We start from the raw sequence: 20,382 nt of genomic DNA on the forward strand, positions 1-20,382 counted from the left end.
GAATATAGAAAAAGAGTACTCTTCAATAAAAAGAAACTGGTTCAGCAATTTCTCATCTCTGTACCGAGTTACAGGTATATGCTGCCGGCTATTAGCAGTGTAGCAGAATTAATAGAGATCAATTATTGGGCTCATACGATGTTTTTTTCTTTCTCTGTAGACTATCTGGAGCGCACAGTGCAGGCGTAAGCGGTTACACAGTAGACAAGTGCATGTTTTTGGTCAGACAATGCGTGGAGACACGGCTTTCTACGGGGAACCCCAGTGTCTTTCGCGTGATGTCTGGCGCACATTTACATTAGATAAAGGTGACGAATCCCACACTGCTGAGCAGTATTCAAGCAGTGGGCGAACAAGCGTACTGAAACCTACTTCCTTTGTTTTCGGATTGCATTTCTTTAGGATTTTTCCAATGAATCTCAGTCTGGCATCTGCTCTACCGACGATCAACTTTATATGATCATTCCATTTTAAATCGCTCCTAATGCGTACTCTCAGATAATTTATGGAATTAACTGCTTCCAGTTGCTGACCTGCTATATTGCAGCTAAATGATAAGGGATCTTTCTTTCTACATCTACATGATTACTCTGCAATTCACATTTAAGTGCTTGGCAGAGGGTTCATCGAACCACAATCATACTATCTCTCTACCATTCCACTCCCGAACAGCGCGCGGGGAAAACGAACACCTAAACCTTTCTGTTCGAGCTCTGATTTCTCTTATTTTATTTGGATGATCATTCCTACCTATGTAGGTTGGGCTTAACAAAATATTTTCGCATTCGGAAGAGAAAGTTGGTAACTGAAATTTCGTAAATAGATCCCGCCGCGACGAAAAACGTCTTTGCTTTAATGACTTGCATCCCAACTCGCGTATCATATCTGCCACACTCTCTCCCCTATTACGTGATAATACAAAACGAGCTGCTCCCTTTTGCATCCTCTCGATGTCCTCCGTCAATCCCACCTGGTAAGGAACTCACACCGCGCAGCAGTATTCTAAGAGAGAACGAACGAGTGTAGTGTAAGCTGTCTCTTTAGTGGACTTGTTGCATCTTCTAAGTGTCCTGCCAATGAAACGCGACCTTTCGCTCGCCTTCCCCACAATATTATCTATGTGGTCTTTCCAACTGAAGTTGTTCGTAATTTTAACACCCAGGTACTTAGTTGAATTGACAGCCTTGAGAATCGTACTATTTATCGAGTAATCGAATTCAAACAGATTTCTTTTGGAACTCATGTGGATCTCCTCACACTTTTCGTTATTTAGCGTCAACTGCCACCTGCCACACCATACAGCAATCTTTTCTAAATCGCTTTGCAACTGATACTGATCTTCGGATGACCTTACTAGACGGTAAATTTCAGTATCTGCGAACATCCTAATAGAACTGCTCAGATTGTCACCGAGGTCATTTATATAGATCAGGAAACGCAGAGGTCCCAGGACGCTTCCCTGGGGAACACCTGATATCACTGCAGTTTTACTCGATGATTTGCCGTCTGTTGCTACGAACTGCGACTTTCCTATCTACATACTAGTATTACCAAAGTTGTGTGTATTAATCTGTTTACCCAGATCTATTTCCTCCTGTTTTTTAATCAAATCATTTACATATGTAACATAGGATTTGAAATTTAATAATTGTAATTAACTAGTGCATAATCTGTATATCATGATTCATTTTGAATGAGTTTGGAGTGGTAGAGTTGTTAATAACTTTGTAGCAATGTGAAATTCCAACCCCCCCCCCCCTTTCCCCCCGCCTCTTTAGTGTTCTAGGGTTGAAGAGCACAGTTTTATTACGTCGTCTTCCATACGGAACCACTTTTAGACGTAAACGCTCATTCTCCGGGACTTGTAAGCCCGGCGCGTCCAATTTCCTCGCGAGATAACCCTTTTGTGGAGACACCGCTTCACAGGACAGAAGCGTCGCGCGTGTTGTTTTTCTGTTTTCGCTTTCCTTTCCCCACCCCCTCGGCACGGCGTTTGTTGCCTTGACGCGTACAAAGGAGGAACAGGGGCCGTGCACGCCGTCCACCTGCGCGCCGTAAACAATTCCAGCACGGGGCGCGTCGCTTTGTGCGGAGGCAGTGATAAGCGGCCGGCGGAGGAAGGAAGCGAACAAGTGCTGAGCGGACGAGGCAGTCGCTCGCAGCGCTTGCCGTCTCCGGGCCGGTGACAAGTGGCTGGGACAACATGCCGGCGTTTTAGCGCCGGCTCCTGCTGGCTGCGTGGCGTGCGTTTATCCCTGCGCAGAGCAGGGCTGTCATCTCACTGCCCGTATTTGCATCGGCTCCGTAACTCTCTCGTTGCCCGCGGTGTGGCACCTCCGCACGTAACGAGCCAGTGACTTTCATCGCGTTACTTCTCCACTGCGATAAAAATTCAATAGACGTTCTGTCTTCTGCGGCCTGTTTTATAGCTGAAACTTTCGGCTGCCGGTACAATGGTGTGAAAGTTTTCGGTGTGAACGTGTTACGATCGCAGAAGGATGGAAGATCTATGCCACCAAAGGATGTAGATTACTCTTGCTCTGAAAATGGTAGGTACCGAGAACGCTAAATCTAAAATGTGCTCAAACTACTTTCATAATTTTCCTTTTTTACTTCTGTTTAACCAGTCACCAGTCACAGGTTTTACTGTCGCGATTTACCGATTTCGATTGTATTGAAGTTCCCTTTACAGCCGTTTTGCTTTGACCAGTGCGACGTCACGATTTGGTTTGGCAGTAAAGGGTAGTGACAAATTGGTATTTACCTACCCCGATGTCTAAGTTAGGCTGCAATGTGATAGTTTAGTTGAGGACTAACGAAGAATATGTTGTTACCATCTTTTTTTATTTTTTGGTACACTGCAAAACCCTTACTGTACCACTGTCGTCTGTTGTTTGAAGGACATCCTGGGGGGGGGGGGGGGGGGGAAACCATACGCTCGATTGTGTGACGTCATAGTCATACTCGATTGTTAGGGATCAGAGGTCAAAGCTGATGTTGTATCGTGTTCATTACTTCTGCAGTTTCAACTGTAATCTATGTCTACATTCAGGTGTATAGACGACAATCACCGGTTTAGGGATAATGTTATTGGTCTCAGCAGCAATCTCCTGCAATCTTTAACTCTATAGATTTCAACTTTTTCAACTGTAGTGCAAACCTGTTGCTGTACTGGTAAAAACTTTGGTTTTCGGAACACAGTGCTCACAGGGTTTAAATGTAAAATGTAAACTTTCGCGGGTGCAAATGGTTTACTTAATAAAATATTTAGGGCTGTTATCCAGTGATCTCATTAATTTCTTGCTGAAACCCAAAATGGAAGCATAACAGCTCGAAATATTTTAATAATTGTCTCACTGGTGGAGGATGATTTGCACACCAGTACAACTACTTGGTACCCTATAACATCGGTAAAGTCTACTACATCGTTACGATTTTCGGAGTTTTGTAAGGTTTTAATGCTTAAGCCCTATGTTATCTTCCGATCTTAATTTTGTTTTACAGAGCCAGTGCACGCCGAAAATGGGCAAAACATAAGTGAAAAACCTTTTATGTGTATTGTACGGATTGGGATCTTTGTACCATCGTTAAATTGTTTCAATCCATTTGTGATGCGCTACTCGGCTGGTAAACAGTATATTGAGGACTACGACAAGTGTTCTGTACCGAGCTGTGTGTATCCGTAGTTAGCCATAGCGTTTAGAAAACTACACGAAGAAATATGCACAGTGGTTCATGGAAGGAAGTCCTTACCGCTGTATTAAAGTAACTTACATTCCTTTCGTTAATACGTGAGCCATGCCACACTCTGTCGGCATTGACTAAGGTTTGTGAAGTAATATTCGCGTTAGGAATCAACTTATGTTTACGAGACAATCAGAGTACTTCGAAAATAACACGGATATCAGCCTGAACCTCCTCAGTTTACAGAACTTTTTCTGAATAATTATTTTAAATACTTTATTTGTAAAATTAAAACATTTGCCTACCCTAGGAATTTGCTAGGAGTATCCCTGCCTTATACCGCCCGAGGAGATCACGAATGTAAAATTAGAGAGATTCGAGCGCGCACGGAGGCTTTCCGGCAGTCGTTCTTCCCGCGAACCTTACGTGACTGGAACAGGAAAGGGAGGTAATGACAGTGACACGTAAAGTGCCCTCCGCCACACACCGTTGGGTGGCTTGCGGAGTAAAAATGTAGACGTAGAAATCGGACCATAAAAAGTTCATAGGACCTAGGTAATATTTCGCCTATACTGTTTTTCCAGGTGTGGCAGAAAGTACCAAGATGGCGACCTACGTCACCATATCATGCCCATGGTTTGCTAGACTGGTGATTAAACGTGTGACTTACAAATGTCTCTAGGAGTGAGGCCACGCGACATCCTTGCCCGAGGTGGCGAGTTAAGCTCGATTGCACTCTTGTTTTGAAGAGGGTTAGGATGGAGGTTGTAACTACGTTTCTCCCTTCCTTTCGTTACCACCACCACCACCACCACCACCAACAACAACAACAACAGGCTTCGATGAGGAAAGCTACAGAGTAGGTGCAATTAAAGAATGGCTTTATGATTGTGGCGGCCGAACCCTGCGGGATAACAGTGGACAAGAACGTGAGACATTGACATTTTTATCAAACGAAATTCGGAATTCTGAAGTGTGTGATTCTGTTCACTGGACGTTAAGCGAGTAAAATATGACTGCACTCGTTTTGTACCCGTGGTCTAGGGGTAGCGTCTTTGATTCATAATCAGAACGTCTTCGGTCTCGGGTTCGATCCCCGCCACTGCCTAAATTTTGATAAATAATCAGCATTGGCGGCCGAAGACTTCCGGCATAAGAAGTCAGCCTCATTCTGCCAACGGCCTTGTCAAAGAGGGCGGAGGAGCGGATATTCAGGGCACTCTCTTTATGGGTGGGAAATTGCCCCTAAAGGCGCAAGAATCAGCAATGATGAACGACATGAGGATGCAGAAGGCAATGGAAACCACTGCATTAAAGACACGTAACGTGTATCCACAGGACATGTGGCCTGTAATAGAAGAAGTGTCATGATGATCTCTCCATTGGCAAAAGATTCCGGAATAGTCCCCCATTCGGATCTCCGGGAGGGGACTGCCAAGGGGGAGGTTACCATGAGAAAAAGATTGAATAATAAACGAAAGGATAACGTTCTACGAGTCGGGGTGTGGAATGTCAGAAGCTTGAACGTGGTAGGGAAACTAGAAAATCTGAAAAGGGAAATGCAAAGGCTCAATCTAGATATAGTAGGGGTCAGTGAAGTGAAGTGGAAGGAAGACAAGGATTTCTGGTCAGATGAGTATCGGGTAATATCAACAGCAGCAGAAAATGGGATACCAGGTGTAAAATTCGTTATGAATAGGAAGGTAGAGCAGAGGGTGTGTTACTGTGAACAGTTCAGTGACCGGGTTGTTCTAATCAGAATAGACAGCAGACCAACACCGACAACGATAGTTCAGGTATACATGCCGACGTCAAAGCTGAAGATGAACAGATAAAGTGTATGAGGATATTGAAAGGGTAATGCAGTATGTAAAGGGGGACGAAAATCTATTAGTCATGGGCGACTGGAATGCAGTTGCAGGGGGAGGAGTAGAAGATAAGGTTACAGGAGAATATGGGCTTGGGACAAGGAATGAAAGAGGAGAAAGACTAATTGAGTTCTGTAACAAGTTTCAGCTAGTAATAGCGAATACCCTGTTCAAGAATCACAAGAGGAGGAGGTATACTTGGAAAAGGCCGGGAGATACGGGAAGATTTCAATTAGATTACATCATGGTCAGACAGAGATTCCGAAATCAGATACTGGATTGTAAGGCGTACCCAGGAGCAGATATACTCAGATCACAATATATTAGTGATGAAGAGTAGGCTGAAGTTCAAGACATTTAGTCAGGAAGAATCAATACGCAAAGAAGTGGGATACGGAAGTACTAAGGAATGACGAGATACGTTTGAAGTTCTCTAACGCTATAGATACAGCAATAAGGAATAGCGCAGTAGGCAGTACAGTTGAAGAGGAATGGACATCTCTAAAAAGGGCCATCACAGAAGTTGGGAAGGAAAACATAGGTACAAAGAAGGTAGCTGCGAAGAAACCATGGGTAACAGAAGAAGTACTTCAGTTGATTGATGAAAGGAGGAAGTACAAAAATGTTCCGGGAAAATCAGGAATACAGAAATACAAGTCGCTGAGGAATGAAATAAATAGGAAGAGCAGGGAAGCTAAGACGAAATGGCTGCAGGAAAAATGTGAAGACATCGAAAAAGATATGATTGTCGGAAGGACAGACTCAGCATACAGGAAAGTCAAAACAACCTTTGGTGACATTAAAAGCAACGGTGGTAACATTAAGAGTGCAACGGGAATCCCACTGTTAAATGCAGAGGAGAGAGCAGATAGGTGGAAAGAATACATTGAAAGCCTCTATGAGGGTGAAGATTTGTCTGATGTGATAGAAGAAGAAACAGGAGTCGATTTAGAAGAGATAGGGGATCCAGTATTAGAATCGGAATTTAAAAGAGCTTTGGAGGACTTACGGTCAAATAAGGCAGAAGGGATAGATAACATCCCATCAGAATTTCTGAAATCCTTGGGGGAAGTGGCAACAAAACGACTATTCACGTTGGTGTGTAGAATATATGAGTCTGGCGACATAGCATCTGACTTTCGGAAAAGCATCATCCACACAATTCCGAAGACGGCAAGAGCTGACAAGTGCGAGAATTATCGCACAATCAGCTTAACAGCTCATGCATCGAACCTGCTTACAAGAATAATATACAGAAGAATGTAAAAGAAAATGAGAATGCGCTAGGTGACGATCAGTTTGGCTTTAGGAAAAGTAAAGGGACGAGAGAGGCAATTCTGACGTTACGGCTAATAATGGAAGCAAGGCTAAAGAAAAATCAAGACACTTTCATAGGATTTGTCAACCTGGAAAAAGCGTTCGACAGTATAAAATGGTGCAAGCTGTTCGAGATTCTGAAAAAAGTAGGGGTAAGCTATAGGGAGAGACGGGTCATATACAATATGTACAACAACCAAGAGGGAATAATAAGAGTGGACGATCAAGAACGAAGTGCTCGTATGAAGAAGGGTGTAAGACAAGGCTGTAGCCTTTCGCCCCTACTCTTCAATCTGTACATCGAGGAAGCAATGATGGAAATAAAAGAAAGGTTCAGGAGTGGAATTAAAATACAAGGTGAAAGGATACCAATGATACGATTCGCTGATGACATTGCTATCCTGAGTGAAAGTGAAGAAGAATTAAATGATCTGCTGAACGGAATGAACAGTCTAATGAGTACACAGTATGGTTTGATAGTAAATCGGAGAAAGACGAAGGTGATGAGAAGTAGTAGAAATGAGAACAGCGAGAAACTTAACATCAGGATTGATGGTCACGAAGTCAATGAAGTTAAGGAATTCTGCTACCTAGGCAGTAAAATAACCATTGACGGACGGAGCAAGGAGGACATCAAAAGCAGACTCGCTATGGCAAAAAGGCATTTCTGGCCAAGAGAAGTCTACTAATATCAAATAACGGCCTTAATTTGAGGAAGAAATTTCTGAGGATGTACGTCTGGAGTACAGCATTGTATGGTAGTGAAACATGGATTGTGGGAAAACCGGAACAGAAGAGAATCGAAGCATTTGAGATGTGCTATAGACGAATGTTGAAAATTAGGTGCACTGATAAGGTAAGGAATGAGGAGGTTCTACGCAGAATCGGAGAGGAAAGGAATATGTGGAAGACACTGATAAGGAGAAGGGACAGGATGATAGGACATCTGCTAAGACATGAGGGAATGACTTCCATGGCACTAGAGGGAGCTGTAGAGGGCAAAAACTGCAGAGGAAGACAGAGATTGGAATACGTCAAGCAAATAATTGAGGACGTAGGTTGCAAGTGCTACTCTGAGATGAAGAGGTTAGCACAGGAAAGGAATTCGTGGCGGGCCTCATCAAACCAGTCAGTAGACTGATGACAAAAAAAACTCGTTTTGTAAATAAATGTGTAAACAATGTGTTGCATATGTGCGGATAATACACGTGGAGAGAGAATACTATTCTATGTGGAAATTAAGCTGGTTGTGTGCATATTGTCTGTGGGTTTTCCCCTGTCCGGAGGTTGTCTTCCAGCGTCGGAGTCATTGTCGGTTTCACGCGTCGTATCCGATGACCTTGTCGCCGAGTAGGCTTTAAAAGCTGACAAAAATTATTTATGCTTACCGCTCACGGTCGTTCCCATGCAGTCGTCAGCCTTGAATTCACACGTAACCTAATGGGAACTTTTTTAAATAAATATTTCCTTGGACATTTACCACAACAGCAGCAGTGAGTATTTTCTCGGCGTAGCTGCACGCTAAATTAAAGTGTCAAGGTGAGGATGTGATTGTGGTTACTATTTCCAGCGATGAGACCAGGGGAACTTGTTACTTATAAAGTTGACGACTATTCATTTCCCTGAAGTTAGTATGCGACTTGTTTCGGAGAACGCAAATTCCAAGAATCTGCTTGGTTAAGAAACATAGTATGCCGTCGCCATAGTAGTCGGAACCGATACAGCGAATGAATATGTTTCCTACTAGCAGAATGTGCCACGATTGGGAGACAGGTGATGAGGTACTGGCAGAAATGAAATTGTGGGGGTTGCGAGTTCGTCCTCGATGGCACAGTCGGTAGTAGCATCTCCCGCGAAAGGCAAGACTTTCATTAACGTAGGCTTACAACAACAAAAATGCAATTAACTTAGAAAGCCCCGCATGGGCACCGACTATGTCGCAATAAATAACGTATTATATTGAATCCTTCTTCACTTGCGGCTTTATCATCTTACTCCGCCAGCCATTGTACTGTGTTTGGCGGTGGGTAACTAACACCTCTCCCATCTCCGATTCGTTAAAGAATCGCGCTCGTGTGTATAAAACAGCTTCAGCCATCTGATTACTTTACGAATAAGAATGTATTAGGTATTTGACTTTAAGAATGTGAAAACCTCATGGGCGAGGGCGCAAAACTCTAATTGCACTATGTTGGTATTGTTACTTTCGGATTAATTGCCCATAAACTAAAGAAAAATCCGAACCAAAACTGATAAACCAAAAAAGTGATAACCGCTCACTTTTCATTATGTACATGCAAACCCTTTTTGCCAAGTAGTGCATATTGCGAAAGCTTTTATTTGAGACTTGATCATAAGGAAGATACGGTAAGATAATTTGGCACTATTTTTTGCACCAGTATATTGTTTTATTAGAGCAACCCAAGATTGTCATTAATTTTATTAACTTTCACTCACCCTACTGCATCAGTTCTTACATTCAGAAGGGGGAATGTCCAAACAGTCGTCACATATGTAGCCAGCTTGCTTTATCGGTGTTTTTCAGCTGTCGTGGTAGGACGCTGCGCAAGAAAAGCATTTTGTGCCCATGGTGCACCTATTTCTTTCTTCACATATGATGGATAAATCTTCAGCTACGACAGATCCAATTGTCTCCTTTCCTGTTGCCTGCACTGTGTTGTTTGGGTAAAATGGCTCCAACCTTTAGGCCAATTCCTTTGAATTTTGGCCACCACCACTTAATAACCATCTGTTTGGCAGGATCAGACATTTCACTCTCTTCCTTGTGCTACTGTTAAATAGTACTTAAGTTTCTGGTTTGTACCACGTTATTCATAAACTCAGCTCCTTCATCTCATCTATGTAGTTCGTCGTAACTCTATGTTTCATCTGGTTATCCAAATGGCCTGTCCAGTTTTCCCATTTCTGGATGTTCCCTGTCTTGATTGACCAACACACACATTTTTATAGCGTTGTAGGGGACGCCATGTGCTTTTGTCGCTTTGTATATAGTCATATTTCACTAGTCCAGTTGCAGCTAAGAGATCTGAGGTTTGTAATTTCTTTACACTTTTTCACTTGCTACTCTTTCACTTGGCCAAATGTGAAAATGAAATCTATACATTAAGGGTGGGAATTTAGAACAAAATTAGGTTAATTGTGCCACAACGTGGCAAGAAGTCGTTCATTTGTTAAAACTCAGCGCTTGATTTCAGTTACAAATGAGACTGCCAATGTCCACTTCACGTATTGCGTAATGAGAGAAACTCTGCTTGTTGCCCTCCGTCACGTGACTTAGTTATAGCACAGCAGAGAGGGGTGTGCGCGGGTCTGTATGCACGGTCTGAGAGTTGAAACACGACAATTTTTATTGGTTTCATGAATGCGGTAACTTAAAAACCAGACATTTTACAAGTAGAGCCATGAAATAAATGCTGTGGGAAATCGAATAAGAAGCTGATGGTCTAGGTCTCATCGCAGACACTTTTATCAATGTAAATTTATGAATACTCTCTAGTTGCTAAATTTTGGTATTTATTAGTCAGTGTACGACGTATGAAACAACTGATGTGTTCGCTTTCGTTTGTTATCGCTTGCAGAGTGTAGAATTTGACTCCGTAAGTGCCTGTTTCAGTAAACACTGATTTACATGGAAAAAAGGAAGGCGGGGTGTAAGAGCAGCTTTTATTAGGGCGCAGAGGAGTGCGTGGAAGCGCCGCCTTTGTCCTCTCGGCGGATGACAATGCGTCGTTTCCGATCGAGGCGCGGCGCTGCTAGAATAGCCCGCCACGCCAGTTAAGATGCTTTCAGCCCCCAGACGTCGCTGCATTACGGCCCCAGCTGAGTGCTCGGTCGCTATCACAGTTGTCTTCCGCCTGCCGCTACACTCATCATCTGGGACGAATGTGGCCTTCACCTGGAGCTCCAGCTCCGCTCCAGTATTTGACAGCACGTATCACTACACGGGGGGTGACGTCACAGAGTTCTCGGTCTTTTTTTCTCTCTCCTCGCACTATCGTGGTGGCCTGCTTGACGATGTCGACGGTGTGTTCTGCTAGAAGACGTAATACGGGGCGTTCAAAAAGTCTCTCCGCAGTGCCGTATGATTGTTAGCCGCGCGTGGCGTATGCCGCAGTGAATATACCGAAATGAAACTCAGTAAAATACAATTTATTAATTTACTGAATATTCATTTTTACTTACAAATTTTCACATTAAATGTTGAAAGTATCCCCCCTATTGTTGAATACACAATTCGTCTAACCTTGTTTCCAAACACAGGCTGTAACATTCCTTCTGTAACAGAAGCAGTGAAAGTGCATATTGCAATTTTCAATTCATCGATGGATTTTGAACGGTTTTTATAGACAGTTGCTTTCGCTGCACCCCAGAAGAAAAAGTCAGGTGGCGTTAGGTCAGGCGTTCGTGGAGGCCAAAGACCCTGTGAAATTATGCGATCACCAAAAACATCAGCAAGCAGTGACATTGAAACGCGAACTATATGCGCGGTTGCACCATCTTGTTGAAAATAACCGTTCAGTATTTCACTTAAAACAGGTTCCCCTATGAATGGGTACAGAATATCACTGCAGTATCGTTGTGCGTTTATTGTTACGTTGAAAAATATGGGACCCACAATCCGACGTCTAGAAATTACAATCCAAACTCCTGTTTTCACAGAATGAAGTGGTTCCTCATGAATACACGAGGGATTTGCAGTACTCCACATACGAGAATTTTGCGATTTCATGTACCCGGATAAATGAAACCACGCCTCATCAGTGAAAAACGTTTCATTAAGAATATCCCATTCTGTTGAATGAAATGTTTGAACTGTTGACGATAATGCAGTCTGTTGCCATGATCAGTATTTTTCAGTTGTTGCACGACTGTCACTTTGTATGGGAAAAGTTCTAATTTTTTCCTTACAGCTGTGTGGGCCGTTCCGATACTAACATCGATTTCCTGGGAGAGTTTTCTTACTGACTTGTTCGGACTCATTGACATTTTAATGGAGATATCGAGCAGTTTATCCTCATACAAAACGCTAGGTCGACCACTTCTCGATGCATCTGTCAACTGAACCCGTACTTCGAAATTTGTTAACGCCAGCTTTGAACACTTGTTCAACTAAAAACACACGTTCTTCAATGGTTAGCATTTTAACAGTGACAAAAACGAAACAAACGAACAAAGGAACTAAACTTACACGTTCACGTCAACACGTAACTACACACACCAACGATACTACTTACGCTGGCTGAGATAAACGAAACAGTGGAATGTTGGGCGAGTCCACTTGAAGGGAAGTAGCACAGGAAGGCTAACAATCATACGGCACTGCGGAGAGACTTTATGAGCACCCCGTAGCTTATGTGGCACACTGAAATGCTCTCTATACTTACGCCGTTATTTCCAACTGAGAGATTATGTGGTACCAGGTGCAGAAGTATGAAATCGGAATTTCCCTATAGATGGTACTAACCGTCGGTGGAGGGCTCGTGGGACCGCATCTGCAGCGCCATCTGCTTCCTGTAACGGTTGGCGACGAATGTCAACACACAGTAATCCACGTTCCATACATCGGTATCTGTTTCAAACCCGTAAACATGTCGAGTTTTGTGCCTACGAAATACGATTGGCGGACAGCGTTGGTTTTCTGTTAGCTTTTGAAGAAAACTGCTGCAAGATCGCATCGAATGCTTGTCGAAGCTTTCGGCGTACAGCTCTTGGAAAAACACAGTGTTTCGAGTGGTTCAAAAAATTCAAAAGCTGTGATTTTGACGCGACAAACGGAGGGCGCGGGAAACCACCGGAAAGTTCGAAGACAACGAACTTAATGGATGAAGATGATATTCAAACTCAACAGAAACTCTCGGAACCATTGAATGTGATGCAGAAAGCCGTTTCTCTTCGGTTGAAAGGTATGGGTAAGGTGCAGAAAGTGGGAAAATGGGTTCCGCATGAACTGAATGAAAGACAGCAAGCAGATCGAAAGACCACTTGTGAAATGCTGCTCGCCAGATACAAAAGAAAGTAGTTTCTCCACCACTGCTAGACAAAATCGCTTTGGAAAAAAGGCAATGCTGTGTGTTTGGTGAGATCAGAAGGATTTCATCATTATGAGCTGCTGAAACCTGGAGAAAGCGTTAGCACTGATCGTTACCAGCAGAAAATGATCGATTTAAATTGAGCACTACGTTTAAAACGACTGGAAAATGGAAAAAGGTGGCAGTCATTTTGCTCCATGATAACGCCCCATCACACACAGCAAAATGGGTCAGGGAAACGGTCGAGACGTTCAGTTGGGAAACACTAGGGCAGAGGTTCCCAAACTTTTGTTTGTCACGCCCCCCTTCTGCCGAAAAGAAATTTCCGTGCCCTCCCCCCACCCCCCCCACCCCCAAAAAATAGAGATTTTTATTAATTATCAAGAAACTATTGAAAAATTTGTGATGGTGACGTCATGTAACATGGTGGGCTGTTAATGTATGAGTCGCAGTTATTACGTCATCAGTCTAGTCTAGTGGTTATAAGCCACTCCTAAAGCAAAGAAAGTCCTTGGTAAACAAGGAAACAATGTTGCAACCTTTGCAGATTAGTGGATGCGGGCCATTATTTTAAGTTGAGTGTAGCTTATTACTTTCACTCATTATCAAAAATAGTCACTCAGTCACGGTGTTAACGAACATCACTGACTTGTACGCCTATAGCGCTCCCCATTGTCATTGCGCATAGGTTGGCATTCATGTCAACGACGACAGTTACTGAACGGCGACAAAGGCCCAGTTCCCAGAGCCAGAAGAAAAATAAAAAGTAAGTTTTACGAAATAATTTTGCAGACTACACAGAACTTTAAAAAATATGAATAAAACAACTTCCTTACCTTGATTACATTCCCTTGCTGCACACAATTTCTTCACCAGTATACGATTTTCGGACTACTCTTCGCTTGCCATATCTACGATAAACTTTCGCTGTGTCTTCAACCAGAAGAAATACTATTATTAGTTAAAATAACATACCACACATAACATCAGAATCCATAAGGATCACACGCAGTATTAATATTTAAATCAGATTCACTATGTTTATTTTATATTGTTTCTTCGAAATAGTTTTTTGTAATTTTACAGTATTACCTACATGTAAGGATAGTTTGGAGGAAAATAACAAGTTCTCTTATAATGTGACGTATTTATTATAAAAATATTTTTTCCACACACATATGCCAAGAAACAAATAAATCAATGTGAAGGATGAGCTTGCATATTTTTAACAAGATTTTGAATTCTTGGTTGAATAGTAGAAACTGCGCAACGTAAATCATTGGCAATACTGGGTTTGCTTCTAAGCTTACTTTTTATCACCACTACCGCTGAAATTGCTCTTTCGCACAAATAAGTGCTTGAAAATGGTAAATACAGTTTCAGTGCTTGTTCTGCTGTGCTGGGATACACCGTGAAATATTTCACCCAAAATAAAGGCTTATCCATCTTCTGAAAGTCATACTTCGCTGCAGAATCATTTTTAATTTCTAAGACTAGCTCTTGTAGTCTGGCAACACATCCACGTCAACGTGAAATGGATCCGTCGCTAACCTATAATAAATTTTATCATCACAACTGTTACGGAAGTATCGTTCGAATTCATCAATGAGGTGCGGCAAATGGTTCGATATTTTACTCTTAGTGTCAGTATCCTTAAAACTGTTTTGAAATCGGGCTTCTTCCAGGATTCCAAACAATCTGGAAAAGCAGGAATAATTGCAGGCTAAAATTTTACGTTTCCATAGTTGCAACTTATCAGTAAATGCTTTGATGACATCCCGATGAAAAATTATGTTTGACTCTCCACCTTGTAATGTCAAATTCAATGTGTTTAAAGATTCGAAAATATCTGACAGATAAGCGAATGCAACATGAACACCGGGCTTTCTAAGTTCCATATACAATTCAGTTTGTTATTTTCCAAAAACTGCATCACTTGTCTCGAAGTTCAAATAATCTTCCTAGCATATTTCCTTTTGAGAGCCAGCGTACTTCTGTATGAAATAAGTGTTTTATACTCTGCTCTCAAGTCTTCACAAAGAGCCGTAAATAACCTGGAATTTAACGCACTCTTTTTAATATGATTCACGATTTTGATGCACAGTTTCAAGATATCATTGAGTTCCTTTGGAAGTGTCTTAGCTGCCAATGCTTGACGGTGTATTACACAGTGGATAGCAGTAACGCTAGGGTTTTTTTCTCTGACCATCTGCACGAATCCTGAGCGACATCCAAGCATTGACGGGGCGCCGTCTGTGCATACGCCTATCAGTTTCTGCCATGATATTTTTACAAAAGAATTCAGAGACGGCTGCCATTATATGAATTGCCTTTGAAGTTGACTTTAACTCTGTAGAAAACAGCAACTCTTCTTTAATTGCTTCATTTTCTATATAGCGAACAAAAGCTAGTAGTTGGCAACAATTCACAACATCGGTACTCACGTCTAACTGTATTGCGAAAAACTGCTAGTGTTTGACGGCGGGGTAACTAATAGATTTTGTATGTCTTCGTCCATATCATCAATCCGACGTTTCACAGTATTGTCAGAAAGCGGTATTTGTGAAAGTTTTTGTTTACTTTCTGACCCAAGAACAATATCAGCAGCTTTCAACAAACAGGGTTTGACTAGTGTCTCTCCGATAATATGACTTTTCTTGGTCCTTGAAATAAGTAGCAATAACTCATACGAGGCTTCCAGTACCTTTTCTGATGTCTGAGGGAAGGATCCAGCAGTGTCCAACTTCATTCGCTTCAAATGATCACATTTTGCAGCAAAAAATTCCTTCAGCTTCTCTTTTCAATGCACCATGCTTTGCCCACAAATGGCGTTCCAGACGAGGTGGTCTCATGGAATCATTGCTCAATACCTCATAGCAACTAAACACATTGCGGCTGGTCAACACCATTTTTTTTGTATAGAAGCAAAACCGTATTTGATATAATCATCATTATCTTTACGTTTTTTCACGACACTCACGGTGAAGTAAAAAGAAGTTAACAGTATAATTTCGCACTAACACTGATTTTACTGAGGCACAACTGTGAAAGATTCAATGCGATTTCAGCAAAATCCAATACATCAGATGTGTCAACAACTGCAAGCAACCAAGTGAAATAAAGGAAAGCTACTGTCGTCTGTCGGCACCTCAGATGACTGCCTGTGAGGGGTGGGGGCGAAGAACGGGGAAGCCCAGCCGCAGCGCAGGTAGTCAGTGCACTGTCTGTCTGCGACCTGTTGGCTGGTCAGAAACGGGCTTTTCCCGGATTAGGGCGGAAACAGCCCACAGGCACCCTTAGACTTTGCTACCTGTTCTGCGGTGCTGTTCTGAGCAGTGCAGCCTGGGGTTTTATGCGAAAATCGTTTTCGTGCCCCCTATCTTTCGTTACTTATAAATGAAACGTTATAAGTTTTGAGATAACGTCAATGAATTGGTTGTCAAATTTCACAGTAATTAAGTAAGGTCATGGATACACATACACCGCTGGAAACTGTGCACAGTGCCAAGCAGTTATCCCTGTACTCGTGCCAAAAGAAGCCATTGCATTGTCGCAGCAAAGAACGTACACTAATTTCAAACGAAATTAGGGCGTATTTCAAAAAGGCAGAAGAAAAATAACTGTTCTGTCAGATAAGTAATCCGAATGAAAGAGCTGCAGTAAAAAAAAAAAAAAAAAAAAAAAAAGCCTCACTAATGGACTTCATTGTCTACCTAGCTGGGTTATGTTCCATTGTTAGCACTCACGACAATGTTTCCAGAACGGCGTGAAGTACTCTGCTCAAAACGAACACTTGTACTTGTTTCGCATTCACGTCGTGCACATTTTTCTGGTGACAAAGGGCATGACCCTGGCGTCCAAATTACGAACCAGCCAGTTCATTTGAAGCGCATACAGTCTATTAAAGTCACTGTAATCGCATCAGAAGGGGATCCAAGGGTTGACAGGGTAATAAAACGGCATTTTTGCAGTTATGCAGAGTAAGTGATTATTACACTGATGAACATAGCCTACTACGGCTAAAAGTTATAACATGATTACATTCAGTTCATGTGTACAAATGTACGGAATAGTTAATACCTGACTTCTCTATTTTCCAGTTGTCAGAAGTAAGTTGTTTACAAATCTGATATATTAGAATTAAGGCATATCGCCTTCGTAATTTTGAGAGTTTCTGTGTGTGACATTCTAAACGTGATCTTCAAAAGCGGTATGTTCTGGGATAGGTTATTGAGATAGGATTGTGGGAAGTGGGACGCCAAACGATTGCATTTAGCGCCATAATCTATCATGAATACCTGCGCATTCATTTTTATTAAAATATCGATATTAAAAAGAAATGTTAGGTTTATACCGCTAACTCCACCCGCGCCCCCCTTGCAACATCATCACGCCCCCCAGTTTGGGAACCCATGCACTACGGCATGTTGTTGTTCTCCAAACTTTGCTCCGTCCGACTATCATCTATTTTTTTGCATCACAGGGACACGCTCTCCCTGAACGACGCTTCAGTTCGTATGAAAATGTACGAAAATGGCTCGCTGACTGGTTCGCCTCAAAAGAAGAGCTGTGTTTTTGGCTTGGCGTTCATAGTTTGCTGGAGAGGTGGGAGAAACGTATAAATAGCAATGGAGACTATTTTAAATATTGTTTATCCATTTCAAACAACAGACTCGTAATTATTGCAACCAAATTCCGGTTTCGTACTTCTACACCTGGTATGTAGGCTACACTGCCAAAGCACTGCAGCCTTATCCCCATTTTATTCAGTCAAAGGGTACGTGGCCTGGTATAGTATCACTGGCATATCGCCTGAATTTACTAAATTCAGATTTTTGGCAGTCACATCCCTAGACCAAATTATCCCTTACTAGCTGAGTACTGGCGTTGCCCATTCCAATCTTCTGTAGATCAAGTCCTTCTTCTCAACCCATCTCTATCCACATCCTCCCTCTCTATTCCACCACCTCCGACTCCACTCTCTGGCCATCTCATCATCCTCCTCCTCCTCCTCCTCCTCCTCCTCCTCCTCCTCCTCCTCCTCTTTTCCCATCTCTTCCTGCCCCTCGCCCTACTCATACCCTCCTCCTTCCTTTCTCTGGCCATCTATGCTATCCACGACCTTCTCTCTGCCTTTGGCCGTGCCGCTTGCCCCATTGTCTTCCTCTGCTCCCAGGTCATGTGGGCATGTCAGGGAAGGATCTAGTTGACTATGATGCTATTTTATCTAAAATTCACACAATGAGACTGTGGCTGTGTACAATTAAGGTGGGTTGACTCTTACACAGAAGAAGACAGCAACCGACCACTGTTAATACTGCTATTTATTTAAGTAAATAGAGCCGTAACCGGTTTCGAACTGGCAAGTTCATCATCAGACGGCTGTTCACATGATTTGCAAGATACACTTTACATAATCGTCAGTTTTCTATTTTTCCACTGTAGCGAAATATTCTTGGTGTGTTGGTGCAATTTTTTTGCGAAGTTGGATCGTGTTTTTCAAATATTCCAAAATATATCTAGCACTTACGCAATTTGTACATCACCACCCTGTGGTGGATGGTACAGTACTTCCCAGTCCCATCGACCAACAGAGCAGCCACAGCTTGCGCTGTATGCGCCCGCTCATTGTCGTACAAAATGATGGGTGGGTTGCCCAGAAGGTGTCGCCGTTTCTTTCGCAAAGCTGGTCGCAGTTGATGCTCCAAAACCGAATAGTAATACTGTTCATTGACGGTGGCATTCGCTTCAGAACTGTTCCAGAGATTCGACAGGCAATAGACCGCTCCTTTCGCACCATCAACAGAACTTGTTCAGCTATCGGTATACCACGCCTTCCACATCGCTGGCCACGGGTGCTACACAACGCTGGTGACTACTTGGAAGCACAGTAACAGGTGCAAACATGTAACTCTTGCCACTATTTAAGTTCCAAGCCTCGTACATAGCAACATAGTGATCCAAAAGTAATTCCCGCCCGTGTTAGAACGACAATGTGCTACTTACTGTTACGACCAAAGATGATTCCTGCTTGTTTCCTTTCTTTCTTTGCAGCTTGCCTTTACCCAATACAAATGAAAAATGGGCGGTTCATGTAATTTAATCCAGTCATCAGAGGAAAATCTGAATACTTCGCAAAAAGTGAACGTTTTCTCCGTTGCACATGTCGATCAAGATGGCGCAGAGGTAAGACACACGCATCCGGGACTCAAGTCATAATCCGAAATGTGAAATTTAGGTGTTCGTGGTTTCTAAATCACTGAAGAGAAATGCAGATACGGTTGAGTTCTTCCTCCATCCGAACTTGTGCTTTGTCCCTCATGCTTTACGACAGTCCATTTTTCCTTCGCTTTTGTTGCTGATCCTGCGCTTGCCAGAATTCGTGAGCTGCGTCCAATCGACGTAATTCAGATGCAACTAATCCTGCAAGGCTGATAAGCCGGGAACATTTTTCCAGGGCAGGATCGCGTGTAGACCAGCTCCGCCGCCCCGCCCCGCTACTTGAAGAGCACCTAGCCCGTGATTATAAAAGCTGATTCCCTTTCTGAAATAGCCTCATTATGATGCTTGCAGCATAGTATTCATCCTGTGTGTATTTGGTACTTTGATAATGCCATGTTGCATCTCTTTCTAGTGTGCCTCTCTTCCCAGACTGTACAGTGCTTCCTAGAATATACAGTTCTGCCTAACAATAGCTAAACTTCCCAAAGTCCGATTTCATGGCTTGAAGAATTTTCTCGGAAAGGAGGGGAAACCCTCAGCATCCCGTCTGCAGTCAGAATATACCCGTGCGTCGATTTTCCCTGCTTTCAGGACAGCGTTACGTAATCCCCAGGTAATTTGGTTGTTGATTCAGTATGACTCAGCCTTTCAAATGGTTCAAATGGCTCTGAGCACTATGGGACTCAACTGCTGTGGTCATCAGTCCCCTGGAACTTAGAGCTACTTAAACCTAACTAACCTAAGGACATCACACACATCCATGCCCGAGGCAGGATTCGAACCTGCGACCGTAGCAGTCCCACGGTTCCGGACTGCGCGTCTAGAACCGCGAGACCACCGCGGCCGGCAGTCTTGCACTACTGACAATACTGACTGAGCGACGAGTCTTCGGAACGGTGCTGAGAAAGCTGTGGGTTGTAACATAAGTCCTTGAACAGACGACGGCGTGGTATTAGACCTTAAATTTCAGGTGAAGGTGTATTTGTCCCTTGTCACAATTGCCCGACGTGCGACGTTCACAAGATTAGACTGGTCTCTACCTTTGCTAACTATTCCATGGCTTTCACCATACGGCTTTGGTAAAATCAGCGCTGGATCTGGCTGTACGTTTATATAAAAATAGTGAATGCTTTTGCCGAGATCCTACTTATTTACACTCATCGTACCCACCGTAAGACAGCATGCAACCGAAACCACTACTGTCTCGAATGATGACAAATTGACGATAAAACCAACACCCA

General features: G+C 42.8%; 1 protein-coding gene across 2 annotated transcripts in view; it reads left to right on the top strand.

Annotated features, from left to right (window-relative positions):
• LOC126200863 (rhotekin-like) overlaps positions 1-20,382 on the top strand; it is a 501,233-nt gene that overhangs the window by 127,707 nt on the left and 353,144 nt on the right. The window lies entirely within an intron of this gene.

Source organism: Schistocerca nitens, chromosome 1 (genome assembly GCF_023898315.1).
Source record: "Schistocerca nitens isolate TAMUIC-IGC-003100 chromosome 1, iqSchNite1.1, whole genome shotgun sequence".
Classification (NCBI taxonomy): Eukaryota; Metazoa; Arthropoda; class Insecta; order Orthoptera; family Acrididae; genus Schistocerca; species Schistocerca nitens.